The sequence below is a fragment of the Lathyrus oleraceus genome, chromosome 5, assembly GCF_024323335.1.
Source record: "Lathyrus oleraceus cultivar Zhongwan6 chromosome 5, CAAS_Psat_ZW6_1.0, whole genome shotgun sequence".
In the NCBI taxonomy this organism is placed as follows: Eukaryota; Viridiplantae; Streptophyta; class Magnoliopsida; order Fabales; family Fabaceae; genus Lathyrus; species Lathyrus oleraceus.
Genome location: NC_066583.1, coordinates 81,404,014 through 81,430,733, shown reverse-complemented (window position 1 = coordinate 81,430,733; position 26,720 = coordinate 81,404,014). Strand labels below are relative to the sequence as shown.

Sequence of the window (26,720 nt, the reverse complement as noted above, 5' to 3'; positions counted from 1 at the left end):
GACTAGAAAGCAACTGGGCGTACGACATTGGAATAGTGTCGAAACGCCGGTCCATCATCCTTTGCCTTTGTTGATAAGCGGGTCTGTTACCCGGTTGCTGCTGCTGTTGATACTGAGCTGGTTGACGCTGCGGTGGTTGTTGTTGTAGTGGCGCTGCAGCTGGAATGGTCACCGCCGCAACATACGGTTGTTGATGATAATTCTGAAAATTATTCCTTCTAACACCTCTGTTCTCATAGGAAGCCAAAGAATTCACTCCCCCCTCTCTTTGCTTATGCCCTCCAACGAACGACTTTTTTACCCCTGACGAAGATCCTCCTCCACTTTGGATCTTGCAGGTCTTCAGGTAATTCTCCACCCTCTCTCCGGTAGAGACCACATCAGCAAAGTTGGAAGCATTGCACCCCACCAGACGCTCCAGATAAGGTCCAGGCAACGTATTCATGAACATGTTGGCCATTTCTTTCTCCAACATAGGGGGCTGAACACGGGAAGCTGTCTCCCTCCAGCGTTGAGCGTATTCCCTGAAGCACTCATTGCTTTTAAGAGACAGATTCTGAAGTTGAGTTCTGTCCGGAGCCATGTCTGCATTATACTGATACTGCTTCACGAAGGCCTCCGCCAAATCCCTCCAGCAACGGATGTGGGCTCTGTCCAGCCTCATATACCACTCCAAGGATGCCCCAGCTAGGCTGTCCTGGAAGAAGTACATAAGTAGCTTCTCGTCATCAGAGTATGCAACCATTTTACGGAAATAGGCTTGCACGTGAGTCTTGGGGCAAGAGTTTCCCTTGTACTTGTCAAAGACCGGGACTTTGAATTTTGGTGGCACTCTCACACCTGGGACCAGCCCTAAGTCAGCAACGTCTACTCCCAAAGGATTCTGTCCTTCCACTGCCTTCAACCTCTCTTCCAATCGCCTGAACATGGGGTCTACGCCATGACCCATGCCAAAGTCTTCCTGAAGTGGGGGAAACTGATCGTCCTGATCATCATGAACGGGCTGTTGACCGGGGTTGGCGTGCGGGATCGGGATAGGCCCTGGTCCACTGGGTCCGTTAACCTCTCCAGCTGGAGGATCAGTCACTGTCTCTGGTTGAGCAGGGGGATTCCCTTGTATTATCTGCCTGAGCTCTTGTTGTCCCTGAGCCACCCCTTGAACCACATCCATGAATTGGGTCATGCGGGCCCTCATCTCAGCGAGCTCTGCTTGTACACCTTCCATTGCTCTCTGTTGATTCCTCCGGGTACCGTATCGGTGAATGCCTGAGTCAGCTATCCTGCTAATGGAACACCAAATAATATGAGAACACCGCAGCGGTACCTGTTATGCAAGATATGACAATGAATATGTAAATGTAATGACATGTTTATCAATTCCAAAAGGTATTCTACCCCCTTGATTCCAGTCTCACATCAGGTGGGTAGTGCAAGAAGGCCGAGTCATGGATAAACTTCTGAGATCAAGATGTAATAAAGGGAAACCATCATACAAATGAGTTCAAGGAAAGGGCCTTAGCCAAAAATACATCAAAGGAGGATCTCCACAACAAGCCTGTGGATCATCACTACATAACACCAAAGCAGTAAGTAAAGAGAGGAACAAGCAAATCAGAAATCAGCCTCCTGTATGCAACCCATAAGGACCGTTCCTCACTTCATCCAGTAGTGCCACCGTGTCAGGATGCTCTGGAGATTTTGTCAAACGCCGGATAAGCAGATTCCTCTTGCGAATGTTCCTATCCAGTTCGTTGATGTGTTCTTTGTAGTAATTCCCATCATCTTCTCCAAATACCTCTTCAAGTCTGGATTTCTTCAAACTTGCCAGCGTCTTGAGTTCTTCGATATATCCTTGAGCCTCATTGAGTTGATCTGTGATATAACCATTAGTTGATCGGGTACACAGCAGCTCATGGTTCTTCCCCTTCAGCAAAGTCTTCAATTTCTCTATCTGACCAGTCAGTTCAGCCACCGTCTCTTCCTCCTTTGTCTTCCGAGAAGTTGAAAATGCATCCCATCGCTCTTGCCACCCAGCTAATTTACCACGAGCATCCATTAACTGCTGCTTGACTCGCCTCAACTCAGAACTGGATGATCTCAAGGCTTCGTCTGTCTTCCTGAAGAAATTCACCTCCACAGCAAATTTCCTTTCGGCTTCCTCTTGCAATTTGACGGCTTCCTCCTTCTGATATTCTGACTCATGGAATCGATGCATACAGTCTTGCAATTTCTCCCTTAACTCCGATATCTCGATTTGAAGTCCTTCCGTGGTGTTCTTCAACTTGTCATACTCCTCTCGGCTCACCGTTGCTGACTGCTCGAGAGTAGGTGAATACAAGGGTTCTTCAATAGGAAACGGTAGACCAAACTCTTCGATTCTTCCTTGAAGCCATTCTCCATACTGAGGGTAAGCTCTACAATCTCCTTTCCCAAGAAAAATTCTTCCTTTCTTGATCACCTTGAGCCAGGCCTCAGCTGCCTTACGGGATACCGTCAAATCAGGCGAAGAATGGAAAAACAGAGACTCTTCCACATCCTTTTCCACCGGCGGAGTTCTTAAGGCATATCCAAACTGTCTAACTGCAAGAGAAGGATTATAGTTGATTCCTCCTTTTCTTCCTACCAACGGGACATTCGGGAAGTTCCCACAACTGTGAATAATATCTGCCCGAAGCAAACTCCGGTCAGACCACCAAGAAATATCTTCAGCTCTCAACCCCATCAATCTCTTTGACCAACTCAACGAGTCCTTGACATCAATGAATGCTCCTGACTTGGGTATGTGAGAACTGAACCACTTATAAAACAAAGGCGCACAACAATTCAACAATCCTCCTTTTCTATTCTTATTCCTGTGGTGCACTGAATGAAAGAAATCTCCCAGCAAGGTCGGCACTGGATTTCCCAACACGAAGAGGCGTATGGCATCTACGTCTATAAATTTGGCGACATTAGCGAACAAGACAATCCCATACACACAAAGAGCCAACACAGCATTGAAACCCCTCTGGTCACCATCTTCAAGCTTCTTCTTTGCTTCTCCCAATAAGAAACTCAGATGAAAACCGTTAACTTCTCCCTTCTGACACATATTAGCCTTCAAAACTGATTCCTTCAAATATGTGGTTGAAGCAACCATGCTGAGATCGGGCAGACACTCCGAGCTGTAGAATAGCAACTGTGACTTGATGGGAATTCTGAGAAAACTGGCAATCTCCTCCAAAGTAGGGACCAAAACATAATCCGGGAATGTGAAGCACCTCAATGGAGGGTCATAGAACTGCAGTAGTGTGAAGAGAGCATCATGTTGATCTTTGGAAAGAACCGTGACGAAACTTAGAATCAAACCGTAATCCTCTCGGAATCCTTCTAGAGAACCAGGATCCATTAACTTCATTAACTGTTGAATGGGCTCCAGACAGACCACCGGAAACTTGTAGGCGACGAGTCTCTTTCTGCCAATATCCATCTTAAGAGAACCAGAAAAAAAACCCCGACCGGAATCAAGAAGAAGATGTAAACCCCCTAGAAATGGATAAACATGTATTAAATGATATGAATGCAAATGATGTGATGATGTGAATGCAATGCAGCGGCGTGTCAATCAGGATTGCTGTATCTGCTTGAGCATTTGTCAGGTTGCACTGTCTGAAGAGAAAACCACTGAGGAATATAATACGAGATCAAAGCACTGCTCCAGAAAACCGGGTTGGTTGGAGGTTAAGGTTTCTTGAATTTAGCCCGCCCCTCACTGGTAGGTTCTAAGAACAGAAGTTCGTCAACTTCAGCCCTTCAGTCGCGAATAATACGTTTACCATTGAAGGTTTGGCATTATTACGGAATAAAAGACCTCCACTGACTCCCCTCAACAGGACATCCTAAAGCAAGTTCCTAGTCTCGGGGTCCTCGGATTGATCAGCGAGAATGCGCCCACCAGAGCTAACATAATCACGTCTCGGAGGAGAGGCCTCGACTGAGTTCTCGGGAAATGGTCACCATAGTCGACAATTTCTAGGGGAATATTATGTCGTTACGGAACATCCGTAGGACATAGTATATCCAAGAGAAACCTCGTCTGGGTGTGGTTCTTCACGAACGACTTAACGCAGCAACATGCCACGCAAGCCTCATGAACATCCACTCTAAAACCTGTGTGTACACTCAAGCCTGGGTAATGGTCTTATCTCTCGTAGAACATCCCATCCCAACAAACAAACAAACAGCAGCAGATACAGCAAACATATGTACATGAATGCAATTAGGCAAATAAGTAACTGCACAAAAGAATGAACACTCAATAAACAAGAAAACACACAAGCTAGGAGGGACTCGCTTAGGGAAGATGGACCAGCAAGAGGTCAACTTCTAAAGTCCCCAGCAGAGTCGCCAGCTGTCGCAACCTGAAAAAATACAGTGCGAAAAAAGACAACCGGCGAAGAAAAAAGACAGGAGAGTCGCCACCGTGCGTTATTTATCCCAAAGGAGGGAAAGGAAACGCTCGAAGTAAACCTGAAAATAGGAAAGAAAAAGACAAGGTCTCGCAACCAAATCTTGGGTTCGGGAGTCGGTTATGCGAAGGGAAGGTATTAGCACCCCTACGCATCCGTAGTACTCTACGGGATCCACTTATGCGGTTTCTGTTTAAAGGGTATGGTTTTGCCTAATGTGCTATTTACTAAAAAGGTTAAGAGAAATGACTCGCGCGGATGTCGCATCCACTGCATACGTATCTCATCTGAATATGAGAATCAGAGTCTTCGTAGCTCGGCTGACCTATGGGTTGGGGGTAATTGTGCTCGCTAAGACATCGCGTCTTATGCCTACGTATCTCATCCGGAATGAGAATCAGAGCAAGCCGTAGTTCGACTAACTACGGGGTTATGGATTATGTTACGGGGTGAACAACGTTACTACGCAATCTACCGGATGCTCGACCTTTGGAGACTTACTCGCCTGTAGTAGAAGGAGTAAACGTGTTGCTTTGGGTTTTAGGTTTTGTTTGCGTTGTAGGAACGCGCATGCAAAAAGGAAGTCCTAGGCGGAGGAACAGTGCTACCTAAATTGGCATGCAAACGGGAGACTATGCGAAGCCTCGCATCCTATGGGGAAACAATCACATCACACAAAACATATATCTTGAAATAGAAAAAATGCCACCAAGGGGCTCAAACATTGCCTCCTATCGAGGTCTTCCAGCTAAGAAACAGTAGAAATAAAAGGGAAGAAGTAAAATACCACACGGATCAAGATCCGAAGTTACAGCAATTAAAGGATAAGCAACCCTGAGATTCTCCCAAGCTGATGCCATCAAAGAAAACCAATCAGTACGGGAAATCGGAATAAACCTCCGGAGGGTATCCCTGCGAGAATATGTGAGCCCTCACAAAAACTCAACAAAAGGGGTTAGGCAAACAGGATTGAAATCAAAATATAACAAGGCCATGGCAACACAAAGAACAGGTTAGAACAAAACGGAATAAAGCAGATACTGTCACATTCGCGACTGCTTCGCCTAGCGAAAGCCTAACGAAGCTTCGCTGCGTGCTCGCCTAGCGAAGCGGCTAGCGAGCACCTGCGGGATTTGGATTTTCCATTGGTACCTGCACGATGTTAAAGATTCCAGATCCTATGGCATTCACCTCATAAACGAAATTGTTAAACAGTCAAGGCATAAATCACATATTCATACACAAATATAACCCTGTGGGCCAAGCCTGAGGTTACCTCATATATTCAGTATTCAACCCGAGGCATAGAGTAATAGGAACAGAGGCATACCTGATGAGAGACCTGTTAAAATTGGAAGGCAAGGTCGGATTGGCGAAGCAACGTTTAGGGTTTGCGTGAGGCGGAATGAACTCCTCAGGGCTGCCCGAAGGTTGCTGCAGAGTAGTTCCTAGGTTTGAAACTCCACGTGAACTCCAAGTCTATTTCTCAGGGAATTTCCAAGTGTCTGAAACCCTACTGAAACTCTTATATTTATAGCTGATTTTCGTGGACTTGTGGGCTTGGAATGAGGGAGACCCAAAATTTGTTATATTTTAATTATTTATTTTAATTTTTTTTTTTTTTTTTTTTTTTTTTTTTTTTTTTTTTTTTGGAAAAAATGAAGGGTAAATTTTGGGGTATTACAAGTACACTCAGGTATGTTTCATTTTTATCTTATAAAATATAATTTTTTCTTTTGAATGAACAAAAATACTAATATGTTTATCTAACAAATTAATTTAACTCCAGAATTTTAAGAAAGACAAAATGATTCGGCATATATTCTTAATCAATTTAGATGCCACTCATCAAAACAAGGCCACCAATATAACAAAGTGTTTTTAATAGGTATGCGTATTTTGTTCTTCACCATTACATTTTTATATTGTATAATGTATATACTTATTATTCATTTTTTATTACTTTTTCATGAACATGTAGGAAACAAAGAGAGCTTGGGGGTGGAGGGGGAAGTCGGTTATGATGATCTTTACGACCAAGTCTTTGAGTTCTACCGTAGTAAATACTGCGGAAAGGTGATGAAGTTAGTAGTTATAGGAGGAGGTAGTTTTAAATACTAAATCTATTAAAGTTTCATTCTTACCAATTCATCACGTTGTATATTTAAAATTATCATATTTAGTACATAATGAACATATATATTGTCCTTACTAAGCTTCTTGTATACAGAGCCTATTCAAATTCTTCAAGGTTGGGTTGAAAGTTTTTTCAACTCTATTAAAAAGTGTGACGTGAAAAAGTTTCGAAAACAAGTATATCCAACTGGGTTTCAATGGTACCTCTATCCCATTCGGGTTCGACAGTGAGTTCAGGCAAAACATAGAAAAAGAATGCTTCCAAAAAAGCATTCTATTTGGAAATTCGGTATTTTATACGATTTAAATGATCCCACCGGTGATGATATACTGATAGTTTCATGGACTTTGCCTTGTCTATACGAGGTGTATCAATATCACCCAGAGATATATGGTTGTAAAAAAATAGGATTTTTTTTTGTGATTGAGAATGTAGGTTAAGTTTTGATATTGACATATTAAAATTTATAATTTTTTTTTAAATTATCAATTTGATGATTTTTTTTGAACCGTACGGTTTTATAAAAATCGGCTCCGACTATTTGGTTCGAATGGTTTTGGAAGGTTCAATCCGTTTTTTTTTGTTTTACTCCGATTTTGACCCATTAACGATTTTGAAAGGTTGACCAAACCAGATTTATCTCCGGTTCCTGGTCTAACCGGTTGAACCGGCTGATTCGGTCTGGTTTTTAAAACACTGTCAAAAGGGAAAATATGAATTTAAAATTAAAATAAAAGATGTTTAAATGCATCTTTTTAATAATTTAAAATATTTTTCTTATATTTTTTTGTCTATCACTCGTTGCTTATCCCCTTTGATTTTTCGTTTTTTCTTCTGTAATATCCCATATTCCCTTAGATTCTCAATTAGTTGTCAGTTGAGATCAATTGAGTTCCGGTGTACTCTATCTTTTGTTAGTTGTATCAATTGGAGCTCTTATGTGCTCTAAATGTTGTCAATTGGGACCAATAGAGTAAGCAGTGAACTCTGAAGATGTTAATTATTAATAAAAGAGACAAATCAATATTAATAAGTACAAGAGAGGACATTTTTGGTAGCATTAATAATTGGTCAATTGGTACTGAAAGATGAAATATCAATTGAGATATTTTATGTTACTACCTAATATTATAATATATATATATATAAAGTATATGTTATATATTTGTGTGGTTGTAAGAGAAAGAGAAAGAAAAGGATAAGAAGAGTAGGTAGTAAGAGAGAAAGAGTTATCAGAAAGAAAGAAAAGAAGAAAGGGAAGAGTAGAGAAGAGGAAAAGAGAAGAAAGAAGTAGAGGGAAAGAAGGAAGAAAGGCTTGGAGGAGAAAAGGAAAAGCTCATCATCACCATTTTCTACTCATCATCCTCACCAACTTCATCTTATTCTTCTACTAGGTGAGTTTTTAGATAGATTTAGCCTTTGGTGGAAAATAACCTATGTTTGGGGGTTAGGATTTGTGTGAATTTGTTATGAACTTGTTGTGTTCATATTCCTCATCCATGCTATATGTTGATATCATGTTGTTGTTGTTTAAATTGTGATACTTGGGTGTTTAATTTTGATGTGTTTAATTTTGATGTGTTTTATTGTTGAAGATATGGAGGTTAATCACATGAAATCATAACAATATAAGTTATTCATGAAATATTCCCATGAATCATGAGTTAACCATGTTTTCTATGATTATGGTGTTGTTGAAATTGAACATGGTTGTTGAGGTTGTTAAGAACATGTGTTTATGAGGTTGAGGATTCCTTGAGTGTTGGTTGCTGATGGTTTAATTCTATCTACTTTTTCAAAAGACATTCTAAAGGCGGAATTGAATGCAGTACACTCAGGTATGTTTCATTTTTATCTTATAAAATATAATTTTTTCTTTTGAATGAACAAAAATACTAATATGTTTATCTAACAAATTAATTTAACTCCAGAATTTTAAGAAAGACAAAATGATTCGGCATATATTCTTAATCAATTTAGATGCCACTCATCAAAACAAGGCCACCAATATAACAAAGTGTTTTTAATAGGTATGTGTATTTTGTTCTTCACCATTAAATTTTTATATTGTATAATGTATATACTTATTATTCATTTTTTATTACTTTTTCATGAACATGTAGGAAACAAAGAGAGTTTGGGGGTGGAGGGGGAAGTCGGTTATGATGATCTTTACGACCAAGTCTTTGAGTTCTACCGTAGTAAATACTGCGGAAAGGTGATGAAGTTAGTAGTTATAGGAGGAGGTAGTTTTAAATACTAAATCTATTAAAGTTTCATTCTTACCAATTCATCACGTTGTATATTTAAAATTATCATATTTAGTACATAATGAACATATATATTGTCCTTACTAAGCTTCTTGTATACAGAGCCTATTCAAATTCTTCAAGGTTGGGTTGAATGTTTTTTCAACTCTATTAAAAAGTGTGACGTGAAAAAGTTTCGAAAACAAGTATATCCAACTGGGTTTCAATGGTACCTCTATCCCATTCGGGTTCGACAGTGAGTTCAGGCAAAAAATAGAAAAAGAATGCTTCCAAAAAAGCATTCTATTTGGAAATTCGGTATTTTATACGATTTAAATGATCCCACCGGTGATGATATACTGATAGTTTCAAGGACTTTCCCTTGTCTATACGAGGTGTATCAATATCACCCAGAGATATATGGTTGTAAAAAAATAGGATTTTTTTTGTGATTGAGAATGTAGGTTAAGTTTTGATATTGACATATTATAATTTATAATTTTTTTTTTAGATTATCAATTTGGTGATTTTTTTTTAACCGTACGGTTATATAAAAATCGGCTCCGACTATTTGGTTCGAATGGTTTTGGAAGGTTCAATCCGTTTTTTTTTTGTTTTACTCCGATTTTGACCTATTAACGATTTTGAAAGGTTGACCAAACCATATTTATCTCCGGTTCCTGGTCCAACCGTTTGAACCGACTGGTTTTTAAAACACTGTTTAAAATGAAAATTTGAATTTAAAAACAAAATAAAAGATGTTTAAATGCATCTTTTTAATTATTTAAAATATTTTTTTAATATTTTTTTGTCTATCACTCTTTACTTATCCCCTTTGATTTTTCATTTTTTTTTCTGTAGTATCCCATATTCCCTTAGATGCTCAATTAGTTCTCAGTTGAGATCAATTGAGTTCCGGTGTACTCTATCTTTTGTTAGTTGTATCAATTGGAGCTCTTATGTGCTCTAAATGTTGTCAATTGGGACCAATAGAGTAAGCAGTGAACTCTGAAGATGTTAATTATTAATAAAAGAGACAAACCAATATTAATAAGTACAAGAGAGGACATTTTTGGTAGCATTAATAATTGGTCAATTGGTAATGGAAGATGAAATATCAATTGAGATATTTTATGTTACTACCTAATATTATAATATATATAAAGTATATGTTATATATTTGTGTGGTCGTAAGAGAAAGAGAAAGAAAAGGATAAGAAGAGTAGGTAGTAAGAGAGAAAGAGTTATCAGAAAGAAAGAAAAGAAGAAAGGGAAGAGTAGAGAAGAGGAAAAGAGAAGAAAGAAGTAGAGGGAAAGAAGGAAGAATGGCTCGGAGGAGAAAAGGAAAAGCTCATCATCACCATTTTCTACTCATCTTCCTCACCAACTTCATCTTATTCTTTTACTAGGTGAGTTTTTAGATAGATTTAGCCTTTGGGGAAAAATAACCTATGTTTGGGGGTTAGGATTTGTGTGAATTTGTTATGAACTTGTTGTGTTCATATTCCTCATCCATGCTATGTGTTGATATCATGTTGTTGTTGTTTAAATTGTGATACTTGGGTGTTTAATTTTGATGTGTTTTATTGTTGAAGATATGGAGGTTAATCACATGAAATCATAACAATATAAGTTATTCATGAAATATTCCCATGAATCATGAGTTAACCATGTTTTCTATGATTATGGTGTTGTTGAAATTGAACATGGTTGTTGAGGTTGTTAAGAACATGTGTTTATGAGGTTGAGGATTCCTTGAGTGTTGGTTGCTGATGGTTTAATTCTATCTACTTTTTCAAAAGACATTCTAAAGGCGGAATTGAATGCAGTACACTCAGGTATGTTTCATTTTTATCTTATAAAATATAATTTTTGCTTTTGAATGAACAAAAATACTAATATGTTTATCTAACAAATTAATTTAACTCCAGAATTTTAAGAAAGACAAAATGATTCGGCATATATTCTTAATCAATTTAGATGCCACTCATCAAAACAAGGCCACCAATATAACAAAGTGTTTTTAATAGGTATGTGTATTTTGTTCTTCACCATTAAATTTTTATATTGTATAATGTATATACTTATTATTCATTTTTTATTACTTTTTCATGAACATGTAGGAAACAAACAGAGCTTGGGGGTGGAGGGGGAAGTCGGTTATGATGATCTTTACGACCAAGTCTTTGAGTTCTACCGTAGTAAATACTGCGGAAAGGTGATGAAGTTAGTAGTTATAGGAGGAGGTAGTTTTAAATACTAAATCTATTAAAGTTTCATTCTTACCAATTCATCACGTTGTATATTTAAAATTATCATATTTAGTACATAATGAACATATATATTGTCCTTACTAAGCTTCTTGTATACAGAGCCTATTCAAATTCTTCAAGGTTGGGTTGAAAGTTTTTTCAACTCTATTAAAAAGTGTGACGTGAAAAAGTTTCGAAAACAAGTATATCCAACTGGGTTTCAATGGTACCTTTATCCAATTCGGGTTCGACAGTGAGTTCAGGCAAAAAATAGAAAAAGAAGGCTTCCAAAAAAGCATTCAATTTGGGAATTCGGTATTTTATACGGTTTAAATGATCCCACCGGTGATGATATACTGATAGTTTCATGGACTTTCCCTATTCTATACGAGGTGTATCAATAATACCCAGAGATATATGGTTGTAAAAAAGTAGGATTTTTTTTGTGATTGAGAATGTAGGTTAAGTTTTGATATTGACATATTATAATTAATAATTTTTTTTTAAATTATCAATTTGGTGATTTTTTTTGAACCGTACGGTTATATAAAAATCGGCTCCGACTATTTGGTTCGAATGGTTTTGGAAGGTTCAATCCGTTTTTTTTTGTTTTACTCCGATTTTGACCCATTAACGATTTTGAAAGGTTGACCAAACCATATTTATCTCCGGTTCCTGGTCCAACCGTTTGAACCGGCTAGTTTTTAAAACACTGTTTAAAATGAAAATTTGAATTGAAAAACAAAATAAAAGATGTTTAAATGCATCTTTTTAATAATTTAAAATATTTTTTTAATACTTTTTTGTCTATCACTCTTTACTTATCCCCTTTGATTTTTCATTTTTTCTTCTGTAGTATCCCATATTCCCTTAGATGCTCAATTAGTTCTCAGTTGAGATCAATTGAGTTCCGGTGTACTCTATCTTTTGTTAGTTGTATCAATTGGGACCAATAGAGTAAGCAGTGAACTCTGAAGATGTTAATTATTAATAAAAGAGACAAACCAATATTAATAAGTACAAGAGAGGACATTTTTGGTAGCATTAATAATTGGTCAATTGGTACTGGAAGATGAAATATCAATTGACATATTTTATGTTACTACCTAATATTATAATATATATAAAGTATATGTTATATATTTGTGTGATTGTAAGAGAAAGAGAAAGAAAAGGATAAGAAGAGTAGGTAGTAAGAGAGAAAGAGTTATCAGAAAGAAAGAAAAGAAGAAAAGGAAGAGTAGAGAAGAGGAAAAGAGAAGAAAGAAGTAGAGGGAAAGAAGGAAGAAAGGCTTGGAGGAGAAAAGGAAAAGCTCATCATCACCATTTTCAACTCATCATCCTCACCAACTTCATCTTATTCTTCTACTAGGTGAGTTTTTAGATAGATTTAGCCTTTGGGGGAAAATAACCTATGTTTGGGGGTTAGGATTTGTGTGAATTTGTTATGAACTTGTTGTGTTCATATTCCTCATCCATGCTATGTGTTGATATCATGTTGTTGTTGTTTAAATTGTGATACTTGGGTGTTTAATTTTGATGTGTTTTATTGTTGAAGATATGGAGGTTAATCACATGAAATCATAACAATATAAGTTATTCATGAAATATTCCCATGAATCATGAGTTAACCATGTTTTCTATGATTATGGTGTTGTTGAAATTGAACATGGTTGTTGAGGTTGTTAAGAACATGTGTTTATGAGGTTGAGGATTCCTTGAGTGTTGGTTGCTGATGTTTTAATTCTATCTACTTTTTCAAAAGACATTCTAAAGGCGGAATTGAATGCAGTACCCTCAGGTATGTTTCATTTTTATCTTATAAAATATAATTTTTTCTGTTGAATGAACAAAAATACTAATATGTTTATCTAACAAATTAATTTAACTCCAGAATTTTAAGAAAGACAAAATGATTTGGCATATATTCTTAATCAATTTAGATGCCACTCATCAAAACAAGGCCACCAATATAACAAAGTGTTTTTAATAGGTATGTGTATTTTGTTCTTCACCATTAAATTTTTGTATTGTATAATGTATATACTTATTATTCATTTTTTATTACTTTTTCATGAACATGTAGGAAACAAAGAGAGTTTGGGGTGGAGGGGGAAGTCGGTTATGATGATCTTTACGACCAAGTCTTTGAGTTCTACCGTAGTAAATACTACGCAAAGGTGATGAAGTTAGTAGTTATAGGAGGAGGTAGTTTTAAATACTAAATCTATTAAAGTTTCATTCTTACCAATTCATCATGTTGTATATTTAAAATTATCATATTTAGTACATAATGAACATATATATTGTCCTTACTAAGCTTCTTGTATACAGAGCCTATTCAACTTCTTCAAGGTTGGGTTGAAAGTTTTTTCAACTCTATTAAAAAGTGTGACCTGAAAAAGTTTTGAAAACAAGTATATCCAACTGGGTTTCAATGGTACCTTTATCCAATTCGGGTTCGACAGTGAGTTCAGGCAAAAAATAGGAAAAGAATGCTTCTAAAAAAGCATTCTATTTGGGAATTCGGTATTTTATACGGTTTAAATGATCCCACCGGTGATGATATACTGATAGTTTCATGGACTTTGCCTTGTCTATACGAGGTGTATCAATATCACCCAGAGATATATGGTAGTACAAAAATAGGATTTTTTTTGTGATTGAGAATGTAGGTTAAGTTTTGATATTGACATATTAAAATTTATAATTTTTTTTTAAATTATCAATTTGATGAATTTTTTTTGAACCGTACGGTTTTATAAATATCGGCTCCGACTATTTGGTTCGAATGGTTTTGGAAGGTTCAATCCGTTTTTTTTTACTCCGATTTTGACCCATTAACGATTTTGAAAGGTTGACCAAACCAGATTTATCTCCGGTTCCTGGTCTAACCGGTTGAACCAGCTGATTCGGTCTGGTTTTTAAAACACTGTCTAAAATGAAAATTTGAATTTAAAAATAAAATAAAAGATGTTTAAATGCATCTTTTTAATAATTTAAAATATTTTGTTTTTATATTTTTTTGTCTATCACTCGTTGCTTATCCCCTTTGATTTTTCGTTTTTTCTTCTATAATATCCCATATTCCCTTAGATTCTCAATTAGTTGTCAGTTGAGATCAATTGAGTTCCGGTGTACTCTATCTTTTGTTAGTTGTAACAATTGGAGCTCCTATGTGCTCTAAATGTTGTCAATTTGGACCAATAAAGTAAGCAGTGAACTCTGAAGATGTTAATTATTAATAAAAGAGACAGACCAATATTAATAAGTACAAGAGAGGACATTTTTGGTAGGATTAATAATTGGTCAATTGGTACTGGAAGATGAAATATCAATTGAGATATTTTCTGTTACTACCTAATATTATAATATATATAATGTATATGTTATATATTTGTGTGGTAGTAAGAGAAAGAGAAAGAAAAGGATAAGAAGAGTAGGTAGTAAGAGAAAAAGAGTTATCAGAAAGAAAGAAAAGAAGAAAGGGAAGAGTAGAGAAGAGGAAAAGAGAAGAAAGAAGAAGAGAGAAAGAAGGAAGAAAGGCTTGGAGGAGAAAAGGAAAAGCTAATCATCACCATTTTCTACTCATCATCCTCACCAACTTCATCTTATTCTTCTACTAGGTGAGTTCTTAGATAGATTTAGCCTTTGGGGGAAAATAACCTATGTTTAGGGGTTAGGATTTGTGTGAATTTGTGATGAACTTGTTGTGGTCATACTCCTCATCCATGCTATGTGTTGATATCATGTTGTTGTTGTTGAAATTGTGATACTTGGGTGTTTAATTTTGATGTGTTTTATTGTTGAAGATATGGAGGGTAATCACATGAATTCATAACAATATAAGTTATTCATGAAATATTCCCATGAATCATGAGTTAACCATGTTTTCTATGATTATGGTGTTGTTGTAATTGAACATGGTTGTTGAGGTTGTTAAGAACATGTGTTTATGAGGTTGAGGAGTCCTTGAGTGTTGGTTGCTGATGGTTTAATTCTATCTACTTTTTCAAAAGACATTCTAAAGGCAGAATTGAATGCAGTACACTCAGGTATGTTTCATTTTTAGCTTATAAAATATAATTTTTTCTTTTGAATGAACAAAAATACTAATATGTTTATCTCACAAATTAATGTAACTGCAGAATTTTATAAAAGACAAAATGATTCGGCATATATTCTTAATCAATTTAGATGCCACTCATCAAAACAAGGCCACCAATATAATAAAGTTTTTTAATAGGTATGTGTATTTTGTTCTTCACCATTAAATTTTTATATTGTATAATGTATATACTTATTATTCATTTTTTATTACTTTTTCATGAACATGTAGGAAACAAAGAGAGTTTGAGGGTGGAGGGGGAAGTCGGTTATGATGATCTTTACGACCAAGTCTTTGAGTTCTACCGTAGTAAATACTGTGGAAAGGTGATGAAGTTAGTAGTTATAGGAGGAGGTAGTTTTTATACTAGATCTATTAAAGTTTCATTCTTACCGATTCATCACGTTGTATATTTAAAATTATCATATTTAGTACATAATGAACATATATATTGTCCTTACTAAGCTTCTTGTATACAGAGCCTATTCAAATTCTTCAAGGTTGGGTTGAAAGTTTTTTCAACTCTATTAAAAAGTGTGACGTGAAAAAGTTTCGAAAACAAGTATATCCAACTGGGTTTCAATGGTACCTTTATCCAATTCGGGTTCGACAGTGAGTTCTGGCAAAAAATAGAAAAAGAAGGCTTCCAAAAAAGCATTCTATTTGGGAATTCGGTATTTTATACGGTTTAAATGATCCCACCGGTGATGATATACTGATAGTTTCATGGACTTTCCCTTGTCTATACGAGGTGTATCAATATCACCCAGAGATATATGATTGTAAAAAAATAGGATTTTTTTTGTGATTGAGAATGTAGGTTAAGTTTTGATATTGACATATTATAATTTATAATTTTTTTTTAAATTATCAATTTGATGATTTTTTTTGAACCGTACGGTTATATAAAAATCGGCTCCGACTATTTGGTTCGAATGGTTTTGGAAGGTTCAATCCGTTTTTTTTTTGTTTTACTCCGATTTTGACCCATTAACGATTTTGAAAGGTTGACCAAACCATATTTATCTCCGGTTCCTGGTCCAACCGTTTGAACCGGCTGGTTTTTAAAACACTGTTTAAAATGAAAATTTGAGTTTAAAAACAAAAGAAAAGATGTTTAAATGCATCTTTTTAATAATTTAAAATATTTTTTTAATATTTTTTGTCTATCACTCTTTACTTATCCCCTTTGATTTTTCATTTTTTCTTCTGTAATATCCCATATTCCCTTAGATGCTCAATTAGTTCTCAGTTGAGATCATTTGAGTTCCGGTGTACTCTATCTTTTGTTAGTTGTATCAATTGGAGCTCTTATGTGCTCTAAATGTTGTCAATTGGGACCAATAGAGTAAGCAGTGAACTCTGAAGATGTTAATTATTAATAAAAGAGACAAATCAATATTAATAAGTACAAGAGAGGACATTTTTGGTAGCATTAATAATTGGTCAATTGGTACTGAAAGATGAAATATCAATTGAGATATTTTATGTTACTACCTAATATTATAATATATATATATAAAGTATATGTTATATATTTGTGTGGTTGTAAGAGAAAGAGAAAGAAAAGGATAAGAAGAGTAGGTAGTAAGAGAGAAAGAGTTATCAGAAAGAAAGAAAAGAAGAAAGGGAAGAGTAGAGAAGAGGAAAAGAGAAGAAAGAAGTAGAGGGAAAGAAGGAAGAAAGGCTTGGAGGAGAAAAGGAAAAGCTCATCATCACCATTTTCTACTCATCATCCTCACCAACTTCTTCTTATTCTTCTACTAGGTGAGTTTTTAGATAGATTTAGCCTTTGGTGGAAAATAACCTATGTTTGGGGGTTAGGATTTGTGTGAATTTGTTATGAACTTGTTGTGTTCATATTCCTCATCCATGCTATGTGTTGATATCATGTTGTTGTTGTTTAAATTGTGATACTTGGGTGTTTAATTTTGATGTGTTTAATTTTGATGTGTTTTATTGTTGAAGATATGGAGGTTAATCACATGAAATCATAACAATATAAGTTATTCATGAAATATTCCCATGAATCATGAGTTAACCATGTTTTCTATGATTATGGTGTTGTTGAAATTGAACATGGTTGTTGAGGTTGTTAAGAACATGTGTTTATGAGGTTGAGGATTCCTTGAGTGTTGGTTGCTGATGGTTTAATTCTATCTACTTTTTCAAAAGACATTCTAAAGGCGGAATTGAATGCAGTACACTCAGGTATGTTTCATTTTTATCTTATAAAATATAATTTTTTCTTTTGAATGAACAAAAATACTAATATGTTTATCTAACAAATTAATTTAACTCCAGAATTTTAAGAAAGACAAAATGATTCGGCATATATTCTTAATCAATTTAGATGCCACTCATCAAAACAAGGCCACCAATATAACAAAGTGTTTTTAATAGGTATGTGTATTTTGTTCTTCACCATTAAATTTTTATATTGTATAATGTATATACTTATTATTCATTTTTTATTACTTTTTCATGAACATGTAGGAAACAAAGAGAGTTTGGGGGTGGAGGGGGAAGTCGGTTATGATGATCTTTACGACCAAGTCTTTGAGTTCTACCGTAGTAAATACTGCGGAAAGGTGATGAAGTTAGTAGTTATAGGAGGAGGTAGTTTTAAATACTAAATCTATTAAAGTTTCATTCTTACCAATTCATCACGTTGTATATTTAAAATTATCATATTTAGTACATAATGAACATATATATTGTCCTTACTAAGCTTCTTGTATACAGAGCCTATTCAAATTCTTCAAGGTTGGGTTGAAAGTTTTTTCAACTCTATTAAAAAGTGTGACGTGAAAAAGTTTCGAAAACAAGTATATCCAACTGGGTTTCAATGGTACCTCTATCCCATTCGGGTTCGACAGTGAGTTCAGGCAAAACATAGAAAAAGAATGCTTCCAAAAAAGCATTCTATTTGGAAATTCGGTATTTTATACGATTTAAATGATCCCACCGGTGATGATATACTGATAGTTTCATGGACTTTGCCTTGTCTATACGAGGTGTATCAATATCACCCAGAGATATATGGTTGTAAAAAAATAGGATTTTTTTTGTGATTGAGAATGTAGGTTAAGTTTTGATATTGACATATTAAAATTTATAATTTTTTTTAAATTATCAATTTGATGATTTTTTTTGAACCGTACGGTTTTATAAAAATCGGCTCCGACTATTTGGTTCGAATGGTTTTGGAAGGTTCAATCCGTTTTTTTTTTGTTTTACTCCGATTTTGACCCATTAACGATTTTGAAAGGTTGACCAAACCAGATTTATCTCCGGTTCCTGGTCTAACCGGTTGAACCGGCTGATTCGGTCTGGTTTTTAAAACACTGTCTAAAGGGAAAATTTGAATTTAAAAATAAAATAAAAGATGTTTAAATGCATCTTTTTAATAATTTAAAATATTTTTCTTATATTTTTTTGTCTATCACTCGTTGCTTATCCCCTTTGATTTTTCGTTTTTTCTTCTGTAATATCCCATATTCCCTTAGATTCTCAATTAGTTGTCAGGTGAGATCAATTGAGTTCCGGTGTACTCTATCTTTTGTTAGTTGTATCAATTGGAGCTCTTATGTGCTCTAAATGTTGTCAATTGGGACCAATAGAGTAAGCAGTGAACTCTGAAGATGTTAATTATTAATAAAAGAGACAAATCAATATTAATAAGTACAAGAGAGGACATTTTTGGTAGCATTAATAATTGGTCAATTGGTACTGAAAGATGAAATATCAATTGAGATATTTTATGTTACTACCTAATATTATAATATATATATAAAGTATATGTTATATATTTGTGTGGTTGTAAGAGAAAGAGAAAGAAAAGGATAAGAAGAGTAGGTAGTAAGAGAGAAAGAGTTATCAGAAAGGGAAGAGTAGAGAAGAGGAAAAGAGAAGAAAGAAGTAGAGGGAAAGAAGGAAGAAAGGCTTGGAGGAGAAAAGGAAAAGCTCATCATCACCATTTTCTACTCATCATCCTCACCAACTTCATCTTATTCTTCTACTAGGTGAGTTTTTAGATAGATTTAGCCTTTGGTGGAAAATAACCTATGTTTGGGGGTTAGGATTTGTGTGAATTTGTTATGAACTTGTTGTGTTCATATTCCTCATCCATGCTATGTGTTGATATCATGTTGTTGTTGTTTAAATTGTGATACTTGGGTGTTTAATTTTGATGTGTTTAATTTTGATGTGTTTTATTGTTGAAGATATGGAGGTTAATCACATGAAATCATAACAATATAAGTTATTCATGAAATATTCCCATGAATCATGAGTTAACCATGTTTTCTATGATTATGGTGTTGTTGAAATTGAACATGGTTGTTGAGGTTGTTAAGAACATGTGTTTATGAGGTTGAGGATTCCTTGAGTGTTGGTTGCTGATGGTTTAATTCTATCTACTTTTTCAAAAGACATTCTAAAGGCGGAATTGAATGCAGTACACTCAGGTATGTTTCATTTTTATCTTATAAAATATAATTTTTTCTTTTGAATGAACAAAAATACTAATATGTTTATCTAACAAATTAATTTAACTCCAGAATTTTAAGAAAGACAAAATGATTCGGCATATATTCTTAATCAATTTAGATGCCACTCATCAAAACAAGGCCACCAATATAACAAAGTGTTTTTAATAGGTATGTGTATTTTGTTCTTCACCATTAAATTTTTATATTGTATAATGTATATACTTATTATTCATTTTTTATTACTTTTTCATGAACATGTAGGAAACAAAGAGAGTTTGGGGGTGGAGGGGGAAGTCGGTTATGATGATCTTTACGACCAAGTCTTTGAGTTCTACCGTAGTAAATACTGCGGAAAGGTGATGAAGTTAGTAGTTATAGGAGGAGGTAGTTTTAAATACTAAATCTATTAAAGTTTCATTCTTACCAATTCATCACGTTGTATATTTAAAATTATCATATTTAGTACATAATGAACATATATATTGTCCTTACTAAGCTTCTTGTATACAGAGCCTATTCAAATTCTTCAAGGTTGGGTTGAAAGTTTTTTCAACTCTATTAAAAAGTGTGACGTGAAAAAGTTTCGAAAACAAGTATATCCAACTGGGTTTCAATGGTACCTCTATCCCATTCGGGTTCGACAGTGAGTTCAGGCAAAAACATAGAAAAAGAATGCTTCCAAAAAAGCATTCTATTTGGAAATTCGGTATTTTATACGATTTAAATGATCCCACCGGTGATGATATACTGATAGTTTCATGGACTTTGCCTTGTCTATACGAGGTGTATCAATATCACCCAGAGATATATGGTTGTAAAAAAATAGGATTTTTTTTGTGATTGAGAATGTAGGTTAAGTTTTGATATTGACATATTAAAATTTATAATTTTTTTTTAAATTATCAATTTGATGATTTTTTTTGAACCGTACGGTTTTATAAAAATCGGCTCCGACTATTTGGTTCGAATGGTTTTGGAAGGTTCAATCCGTTTTTTTTTGTTTTACTCCGATTTTGACCCATTAACGATTTTGAAAGGTTGACCAAACCAGATTTATCTCCGGTTCCTGTTCTAACCGGTTGAACCGGCTGATTCGGTCTGGTTTTTAAAACACTGTCTAAAGGGAAAATTTGAATTTAAAAATAAAATAAAAGATGTTTAAATGCATCTTTTTAATAATTTAAAATATTTTTTTATATTTTTTTGTCTATCACTCGTTGCTTATCCCCTTTGATTTTTCGTTTTTTCTTCTGTAATATCCCATATTCCCTTAGATTCTCAATTAGTTGTCAGTTGAGATCAATTGAGTTCCGGTGTACTCTATCTTTTGTTAGTTGTATCAATTGGAGCTCTTATGTGCTCTAAATGTTGTCAATTGGGACCAATAGAGTAAGTAGTGAACTCTGAAGATGTTAATTATTAATAAAAGAGACAAATCAATATTAATAAGTACAAGAGAGGACATTTTTGGTAGCATTAATAATTGGTCAATTGGTACTGAAAGATGAAATATCAATTGAGATATTTTATGTTACTACCTAATATTATAATATATATAAAGTATATGTTATATATTTGTGTGGTTGTAAGAGAAAGAGAAAGAAAAGGATAAGAAGAGTAGGTAGTAAGAGAGAAAGAGTTATCAGAAAGGGAAGAGTAGAGAAGAGGAAAAGAGAAGAAAGAAGTAGAGGGAAAGAAGGAAGAAAGGCTTGGAGGAGAAAAGGAAAAGCTCATCATCACCATTTTCTACTCATCATCCTCACCAACTTCATCTTATTCTTCTACTAGGTGAGTTTTTAGATAGATTTAGCCTTTGGTGGAAAATAACCTATGTTTGGGGGTTAGGATTTGTGTGAATTTGTTATGAACTTGTTGTGTTCATATTCCTCATCCATGCTATGTGTTGATATCATGTTGTTGTTGTTTAAATTGTGATACTTGGGTGTTTAATTTTGATGTGTTTAATTTTGATGTGTTTTATTGTTGAAGATATGGAGGTTAATCACATGAAATCATAACAATATAAGTTATTCATGAAATATTCCCATGAATCATGAGTTAACCATGTTTTCTATGATTATGGTGTTGTTGAAATTGAACATGGTTGTTGAGGTTGTTAAGAACATGTGTTTATGAGGTTGAGGATTCCTTGAGTGTTGGTTGCTGATGGTTTAATTCTATCTACTTTTTCAAAAGACATTCTAAAGGCGGAATTGAATGCAGTACACTCAGGTATGTTTCATTTTTATCTTATAAAATATAATTTTTTCTTTTGAATGAACAAAAATACTAATATGTTTATCTAACAAATTAATTTAACTCCAGAATTTTAAGAAAGACAAAATGATTCGGCATATATTCTTAATCAATTTAGATGCCACTCATCAAAACAAGGCCACCAATATAACAAAGTGTTTTTAATAGGTATGTGTATTTTGTTCTTCACCATTAAATTTTTATATTGTATAATGTATATACTTATTATTCATTTTTTATTACTTTTTCATGAACATGTAGGAAACAAAGAGAGTTTGGGGGTGGAGGGGGAAGTCGGTTATGATGATCTTTACGACCAAGTCTTTGAGTTCTACCGTAGTAAATACTGCGGAAAGGTGATGAAGTTAGTAGTTATAGGAGGAGGTAGTTTTAAATACTAAATCTATTAAAGTTTCATTCTTACCAATTCATCACGTTGTATATTTAAAATTATCATATTTAGTACATAATGAACATATATATTGTCCTTACTAAGCTTCTTGTATACAGAGCCTATTCAAATTCTTCAAGGTTGGGTTGAAAGTTTTTTCAACTCTATTAAAAAGTGTGACGTGAAAAAGTTTCGAAAACAAGTATATCCAACTGGGTTTCAATGGTACCTCTATCCCATTCGGGTTCGACAGTGAGTTCAGGCAAAACATAGAAAAAGAATGCTTCCAAAAAAGCATTCTATTTGGAAATTCGGTATTTTATACGATTTAAATGATCCCACCGGTGATGATATACTGATAGTTTCATGGACTTTGCCTTGTCTATACGAGGTGTATCAATATCACCCAGAGATATATGGTTGTAAAAAAATAGGATTTTTTTTTGTGATTGAGAATGTAGGTTAAGTTTTGATATTGACATATTAAAATTTATAATTTTTTTTTAAATTATCAATTTGATGATTTTTTTTGAACCGTACGGTTTTATAAAAATCGGCTCCGACTATTTGGTTCGAATGGTTTTGGAAGGTTCAATCCGTTTTTTTTTGTTTTACTCCGATTTTGACCCATTAACGATTTTGAAAGGTTGACCAAACCAGATTTATCTCCGGTTCCTGGTCTAACCGGTTGAACCGGCTGATTCGGTCTGGTTTTTAAAACACTGTCAAAATGAAAATTTGAATTTAAAAATAAAATAAAAGATGTTTAAATGCATCTTTTTAATAATTTAAAATATTTTTCTTATATTTTTTTGTCTATCACTCGTTGCTTATCCCCTTTGATTTTTCGTTTTTCTTCTGTAATATCCCATATTCCCTTAGATTCTCAATTAGTTGTCAGTTGAGATCAATTGAGTTCCGGTGTACTCTATCTTTTGTTAGTTGTATCAATTGGAGCTCTTATGTGCTCTAAATGTTGTCAATTGGGACCAATAGAGTAAGCAGTGAACTCTGAAGATGTTAATTATTAATAAAAGAGACAAATCAATATTAATAAGTACAAGAGAGGACATTTTTGGTAGCATTAATAATTGGTCAATTGGTACTGAAAGATGAAATATCAATTGAGATATTTTATGTTACTACCTAATATTATAATATATATAAAGTATATGTTATATATTTGTGTGGTTGTAAGAGAAAGAGAAAGAAAAGGATAAGAAGAGTAGGTAGTAAGAGAGAAAGAGTTATCAGAAAGAAAGAAAAGAAGAAAGGGAAGAGTAGAGAAGAGGAAAAGAGAAGAAAGAAGTAGAGGGAAAGAAGGAAGAAAGGCTTGGAGGAGAAAAGGAAAAGCTCATCATCACCATTTTCTACTCATCATCCTCACCAACTTCATCTTATTCTTCTACTAGGTGAGTTTTTAGATAGATTTAGCCTTTGGTGGAAAATAACCTATGTTTGGGGGTTAGGATTTGTGTGAATTTGTTATGAACTTGTTGTGTTCATATTCCTCATCCATGCTATGTGTTGATATCATGTTGTTGTTGTTTAAATTGTGATGCTTGGGTGTTTAATTTTGATGTGTTTAATTTTGATGTGTTTTATTGTTGAAGATATGGAGGTTAATCACATGAAATCATAACAATATAAGTTATTCATGAAATATTCCCATGAATCATGAGTTAACCATGTTTTCTATGATTATGGTGTTGTTGTAATTGAACATGGTTGTTAAGGTTGTTAAGAACATGTGTTTATGAGGTTGAGGATTCCTTGAGTGTTGGTTGCTGATGGTTTAATTCTATCTACTTTTTCAAAAGACATTCTAAAGGCAGAATTGAATGCAGTACACTCAGGTATGTTTCATTTTTATCTTATAAAATATAATTTATTCTTTTGAATGAACAAAAATACTAATATGTTTATCTAACAAATTAATGTAACTGCAGAATTTTATAAAAGACAAAATGATTCGGCATATATTCTTAATCAATTTAGATGCCACTCATCAAAACAAGGCCACCAATATAACAAAGTGTTTTTAATAGGTATGTGTATTTTGTTCTTCACCATTAAATTTTTATATTGTATAATGTATATACTTATTATTCATTTTTTATTACTTTTTCATGAACATGTAGGAAACAAAGAGAGTTTGGGGGTGGAGGGGGAAGTCGGTTATGATGATCTTTACGACCAAGTCTTTGAGTTCTACCGTAGTAAATACTGCGGAAAGGTGATGAAGTTAGTAGTTATAGGAGGAGGTAGTTTTAAATACTAAATCTATTAAAGTTTCATTCTTACCAATTCATCACGTTGTATATTTAAAATTATCATATTTAGTACATAATGAACATATATATTGTCCTTACTAAGCTTCTTGTATACAGAGCCTATTCAAATTCTTCAAGGTTGGGTTGAAAGTTTTTTCAACTCTATTAAAAAGTGTGACGTGAAAAAGTTTCGAAAACAAGTATATCCAACTGGGTTTCAATGGTACCTCTATCCCATTCGGGTTCGACAGTGAGTTCAGGCAAAAAATAGAAAAAGAATGCTTCCAAAAAAGCATTCTATTTGGAAATTCGGTATTTTATACGATTTAAATGATCCCACCGGTGATGATATACTGATAGTTTCATGGACTTTGCCTTGTCTATACGAGGTGTATCAATATCACCCAGAGATATATGGTTGTAAAAAAATAGGATTTTTTTTTGTGATTGAGAATGTAGGTTAAGTTTTGATATTGACATATTAAAATTTATAATTTTTTTTTAAATTATCAATTTGATGATTTTTTTTGAACCGTACGGTTTTATAAAAATCGGCTCCGACTATTTGGTTCGAATGGTTTTGGAAGGTTCAATCCGTTTTTTTTTGTTTTACTCCGATTTTGACCCATTAACGATTTTGAAAGGTTGACCAAACCAGATTTATCTCCGGTTCCTGGTCTAACCGTTTGAACCGGCTGATTCGGTCTGGTTTTTAAAACACTGTCAAAATGAAAATTTGAATTTAAAAATAAAATAAAAGATGTTTAAATGCATCTTTTTAATAATTTAAAATATTTTTTTATATTTTTTTGTCTATCACTCGTTGCTTATCCCCTTTGATTTTTCGTTTTTTCTTCTGTAATATCCCATATTCCCTTAGATTCTCAATTAGTTGTCAGTTGAGATCAATTGAGTTCCGGTGTACTCTATCTTTTGTTAGTTGTATCAATTGGAGCTCTTATGTGCTCTAAATGTTGTCAATTGGGACCAATAGAGTAAGCAGTGAACTCTGAAGATGTTAATTATTAATAAAAGAGACAAATCAATATTAATAAGTACAAGAGAGGACATTTTTGGTAGCATTAATAATTGGTCAATTGGTACTGAAAGATGAAATATCAATTGAGATATTTTATGTTACTACCTAATATTATAATATATATAAAGTATATGTTATATATTTGTGTGGTTGTAAGAGAAAGAGAAAGAAAAGGATAAGAAGAGTAGGTAGTAAGAGAGAAAGAGTTATCAGAAAGAAAGAAAAGAAGAAAGGGAAGAGTAGAGAAGAGGAAAAGAGAAGAAAGAAGTAGAGGGAAAGAAGGAAGAAAGGCTTGGAGGAGAAAAGGAAAAGCTCATCATCACCATTTTCTACTCATCATCCTCACCAACTTCATCTTATTCTTCTACTAGGTGAGTTTTTAGATAGATTTAGCCTTTGGTGGAAAATAACCTATGTTTGGGGGTTAGGATTTGTGTGAATTTGTTATGAACTTGTTGTGTTCATATTCCTCATCCATGCTATGTGTTGATATCATGTTGTTGTTGTTTAAATTGTGATACTTGGGTGTTTAATTTTGATGTGTTTAATTTTGATGTGTTTTATTGTTGAAGATATGGAGGTTAATCACATGAAATCATAACAATATAAGTTATTCATGAAATATTCCCATGAATCATGAGTTAACCATGTTTTCTATGATTATGGTGTTGTTGTAATTGAACATGGTTGTTGAGGTTGTTAAGAACATGTGTTTATGAGGTTGAGGATTCCTTGAGTGTTGGTTGCTGATGGTTTAATTCTATCTACTTTTTCAAAAGACATTCTAAAGGCGGAATTGAATGCAGTACACTCAGGTATGTTTCATTTTTATCTTATAAAATATAATTTTTTCTTTTGAATGAACAAAAATACTAATATGTTTATCTAACAAATTAATGTAACTGCAGAATTTTATAAAAGACAAAATGATTCGGCATATATTCTTAATCAATTTAGATGCCACTCATCAAAACAAGGCCACCAATATAACAAAGTGTTTTTAATAGGTATGTGTATTTTGTTCTTCACCATTAAATTTTTATATTGTATAATGTATATACTTATTATTCATTT

General features: G+C 34.0%; 1 long non-coding RNA gene across 16 annotated transcripts in view; it reads left to right on the top strand.

The window, feature by feature from the left end:
• The first annotated feature begins 7,839 nt into the window (after positions 1-7,839).
• LOC127086935 (uncharacterized) overlaps positions 7,840-26,720 on the top strand; it is a 30,807-nt gene continuing 11,926 nt past the window's right edge. For 8 of the 16 annotated variants that reach the window (XR_007789687.1, XR_007789691.1, XR_007789693.1 and 5 more), the window contains exons 1-4: positions 7,840-8,423; positions 10,766-10,864; positions 17,691-19,663; positions 22,013-22,111. This is a non-coding gene — a long non-coding RNA (uncharacterized LOC127086935). Of the gene's footprint in view, positions 8,424-8,516; positions 8,616-9,943; positions 10,244-10,636; positions 10,673-10,765; positions 10,865-16,969; positions 17,406-17,498; positions 17,598-17,690; positions 19,664-19,756; positions 19,856-19,948; positions 20,471-22,012; positions 22,112-24,154; positions 24,191-24,283; positions 24,383-26,554; positions 26,654-26,720 lie in introns of those variants that run through there. The other 8 variants (XR_007789689.1, XR_007789690.1, XR_007789684.1 and 5 more) reach the window with 8 other exon arrangements.